Genomic DNA, 4,996 nt, shown 5'->3' with positions numbered 1-4,996 from the left:
GTGGTGACGATCTTGATGAACTACAGCAGCAGGGCTTCGCCTAAACTCCGCTACAGTATTATCGAGGTATATGGTGGCAGGGGGCACCGCACACGGCTAAGGAATAGATCACGTGGATCAACTTGTGTGTCTAGAGGTGCCCCCGGCCTCCGTATATAAAGGAGCCAAGGGGGAGGGCTGTCCGGCCAAGGAGGGGAGGCGCAGGAGAGTCCTACTCCCTCTGGGAGTAGGATTCCTCCCCCCAATCCTAGTCCAACTAGGATTCCTCGGAGGGGAAGGGAGAGAGGGGGGCCGGCCACCTTCTCCTAGTCCTAATAGGACTAGGGGAGGGGGAAGTGGCGCAGCCACCTTGGGCTGCCCCTTTCTCCTTTCCACTAAGGCCCATGAAGGCCCATATGGCTCCCGGGGGGTTCCGGTAACCCTCCCGGTACTCCGGTAAAATCCCGATTTCACCCGGAACACTTCCGATGTCCAAACATAGGCTTCCAATATATCAATCTTTATGTCTTGACCATTTCGAGACTCCTCGTCCTGTCCGTGATCACATCCGGGACTCCGAGCAACCTTCGGTACATCAAAATGCATAAACTCGTAATGAAACTGTCATCGTAACCTTAAGCGTGCGGACCCTACGGGTTCGAGAACAATGTAGACATGACCGAGACACGTCTCCGGTCAATAACCAATAGCACGACCTGGATGCCCATATTGGCTCCTACATATTCTACGAAGATCTTTATCGGTCAGACCGCATAACAACATACGTTGTTCCCTTTGTCATCGGTATGTTACTTGCCTGAGATTCGATCGTCGGTATCCAATACCTAGTTCAATCTCGTTACCGGCAAGTCTCTTTACTCGTTCTGTAATACATCATCTCACAACTAACATATTAGTTGTAATGCTTGCAAGGCTTAGATGATGTGTATTACTGAGAGGGCCCAGAGATACCTCTCCGACAATCGGAGTGACAAATCCTAATCTCGAAATACGCCAACCCAACATCTACCTTTGGAGACACCTGTAATGCTCCTTTATAATCACCCAGTTACGTTGTGACGTTTGGTAGCACCCAAAGCGTTCCTCCGGCAAACGGGAGTTGCATAATCTCATAGTCATAGGAACTTGTATAAGTCATGAAGAAAGCAATAGCAACATACTAAACGATCGGGTGCTAAGCTAATGGAATGGGTCATGTCAATCAGACCATTCAATTAATGATGTGACCTTGTTAATCAAATAACAACTCATTGTTCATGGTTAGGAAACATAACCATCTTTGATTAACGAGCTAGTCAAGTAGAGGCATACTAGTGACACTTTGTTTGTCTATGTATTTACACATGTATTATGTTTCCGGTTAATACAATTCTAGCATGAATAATAAACATTTATCATGATTATAAGGAAATAAATAATAACTTTATTATTGCCTCTAGGGCATATTTCCTTCAGTCTCCCACTTGCACTAGAGTCAATAATCTAGATTACACTGTAATGATTCTAACACCCGTGGAGCTTTGGTGCTGATCATGTTTTGCTCGTGGAAGAGGCTTAGTCAACAGGTCTGCAACATTCAGATCCGTATGTATCTTGCAAATCTCTATGTCTCCCACCTGGACTAGATCCCGGATGGAATTGAAGCGTCTCTTGATGTGTTTGGTCCTTTTGTGAAATCTGGATTCCTTTGCCAAGGCAATTGCACCAGTGTTGTCACAAAAGATTTTCATTGGACCCGATGCACTAGGTATGACACCTAGACCGGATATGAACACCTTCATCCAGACTCCTTCATTTGCTGCTTCCGAAGCAGCTATGTACTCCGCTTCACATGTAGATCCCGCTACGATGCTTTGTTTAGAACTGCACCAACTGACAGCTCCACCGTTTAATGTAAACACGTATCCGATTTGTGATTTAGAATCGTCCGGATTAGTGTCAAAGCTTGCATCAACGTAACCTTTTACGGTGAGCTCTTTGTCACCTCCATATACGAGAAACATATCCTTAGTCCTTTTCAGGTATTTCAGGATGTTCTTGACCGCTGTCCAGTGATCCACTCCTGGATTACTTTGATACCTCCCTGCTAAACTTATAGCAAGGCACACATCAGGTCTGGTACACAGCATTGCATACATGATAGAGCCTATGGCTAATGCATAGGGAACATCTTTCATATTCTCTCTATCTTCTGCAGTGGTCGGGCATTGAGTCTTACTCAACTTCACACCTTATAACACAGGCAAGAATCCTTTCTTTGCTTGATCCATTTTGAACTTCTTCAAAATTTTGTCAAGGTATGTGTTTTGTGGAAGTCCAATTAAGCGTCTTGATCTATCTCTATAGATCTTAATGCCTAATATGTAAGCAGCTTCACCGAGGTCTTTCATTGAAAAACTTTTATTCAAGTATCCCTTTATGCTATCCAGAAATTCTATATCATTTCCAATTAGTAATATGTCATCCACATATAATATCAGAAATGCTACAGAGCTCCCACTCACTTTCTTGTAAATACAGGCTTCTCCGAAAGTCTGTATAAAACCAAATGCTTTGATCACACTATCAAAGCGTTTATTCCAACTCCGAGAGGCTTGCACCAGTCCATAAATGGATCGCTGGAGCTTGCACACTTTGTTAGCTCCCTTTGGATCGACAAAACCTTCCGGTTGCATCATATACAACTCTTCTTCCAGAAATCCATTCAGGAATGCAGTTTTGACATCCATCTGCCAAATTTCATAATCATAAAACGCGGTAATCGCTAACATGATTCGGACGGACTTAAGCATCGCTACGGGTGAGAAGGTCTCATCGTAGTCAATCCCTTGAACTTGTCGAAAACCTTTTGCGACAGGTCGAGCTTTGTAGACAGTAACATTACCATCAGCGTCAGTCTTCTTCTTAAAGATCCATTTATTCTCAATTGCTTGCCGATCATCGGGCAAGTCAACCAAAGTCCATACTTTGTCCATACTTTGTTCTCATACATAGATCAAGCCACTTTGCGGAATCTGGGCTCACCATCGCTTCTTCATAGTTCGTAGGTTCATCATGATCTAGTAACATGATTTCCAGAACTGGATTACCGTACCACTCTGGTGCGGATCTTACTCTGGTTGATCTACGAGGTTCAGTAGTATCTTGTTCTGAAGTTTCATGATCATTATCATTAACTTCCTCACTTATTGGTGTAAGTGTCGCAGAAACAGTTTTCTGTGATGTACTACTTTCCAATAAGGGAGCAGGTACAGTTACCTCGTCAAGTTCTACTTTCCTCCCACTCACTTCTTTCGAGAGAAACTCCTTCTCAAGAAAGTTTCCGAATTTAGCAACAAAAGTCTTGCCTTCGGATCTGTGATAGAAGGTGTGTCCAATAGTTTCCTTTGGATATCCTATGAAGACACATTTCTCCAATTTGGGTTCGAGCTTATCAGGTTGAAGCTTTTTCACATAAGCATCGCAGCCCCAAACTTTCAGAAACGACAACTTTGGTTTTTTTGCCAAACCATAGTTCATAAGGCGTCGTCTCAACGGATTTTGATGGTGCCCTATTTAACGTGAATGCGGCCGTCTCTAAAGCGTATCCCCAAAATGATAGCGGTAAATCAATAAGAGACATCATAGATCGCACCATATCTAGTAAAGTACGATTACGACGTTCGGACACACCATTACGCTGTGGTGTTCCGGGTGGCGTGAGTTGCGAAACTATTCCACAGTTTTTCAAATGTACACCAAACTCATAACTCAAATATTCTCCTCCACGATCAGATCGTAGAAACTTTATTTTCTTGTTACGATGATTTTCAACTTCACTCTGAAATTCTTTGAACTTTTCAAATGTTTCAGACTTATGTTTCATTAAGTAGATATATCCATATCTGCTCAAATCATTTGTTAAGGTGAGAAAATAACGATATCCGCCACGAGCCTCAATATTCATCGGACCACATACATCGGTATGTATGATTTCCAACAAATCTGTTGCTCTCTCCATAGTACCGGAGAACGGTGTTTTAGTCATCTTGCCCATGAGACACGGTTCGCAAGTACCAAGTGATTCATAATCAAGTGGTTCCAAAAGTCCATCAGTATGGAGTTTCTTCATGCGCTTTACACCGATATGACCTAAACGACAGTGCCACAAATAAGTTGCACTTTCATTATCAACTCTGCATCTTTTGGCTTCAACATTATGAATATGTGTATTATTACTATCGAGATTCAATAAAAATAGACCACTCTTCAAGGGTGCATGACCATAAAAGATATTACTCATATAAATAGAACAACCATTATTCTCTGATTTAAATGAATAACCATCTCGCATTAAACAAGATCCAGATATAATGTTCATGCTCAACGCTGGCACCAAATAACAATTATTTAGGTCTAATATTAATCCCGAAGGTAGATGTAGAGGTAGCGTGCCGACCGCGATCACATCGACTTTGGAACCGTTTCCCACGCGCATCGTCACCTCGTCCTTAGCCTATCTTCGCTTAATCCGTAGCCCCTGTTTCGAGTTGCAAATATTAGCAACAGAACCAGTATCAAATACCTAGGTGCTACTGCGAGCATTAGTAAGGTACACATCAATAACATGTATATCACATATACCTTTGTTCACCTTGCCATCCTTCTTATCCGCCAAATACTTGGGGCAGTTCCGCTTCCAGTGACCAGTCTGCTTGCAGTAGAAGCACTCAGTTTCAGGCTTAGGTCCAGACTTGGGTTTCTTCTCCTGAGCAGCAACTTGTTTGCTGTTCTTCTTGAAGTTGCCCTTCTTCTTCCCTTTGCCCTTTTTCATGAAACTAGTGGTTTTGTTAACCATCAACACTTGATGCTCCTTTTTGATTTCTACCTCCGCAGCTTTCAGCATTGCGAAGAGCTCGGGAATAGTCTTGTTCATCCCTTGCATATTATAGTTCATCACGAAGCTCTTGTAGCTCGGTGGCAGTGATTGGAGAATTCTGTCAATGACGCAATCATC

This window comes from Triticum urartu, chromosome 7 (assembly GCF_003073215.2).
Source record: "Triticum urartu cultivar G1812 chromosome 7, Tu2.1, whole genome shotgun sequence".
NCBI lineage: Eukaryota > Viridiplantae > Streptophyta > Magnoliopsida > Poales > Poaceae > Triticum > Triticum urartu.
This window is presented reverse-complemented; position numbering follows the sequence as displayed.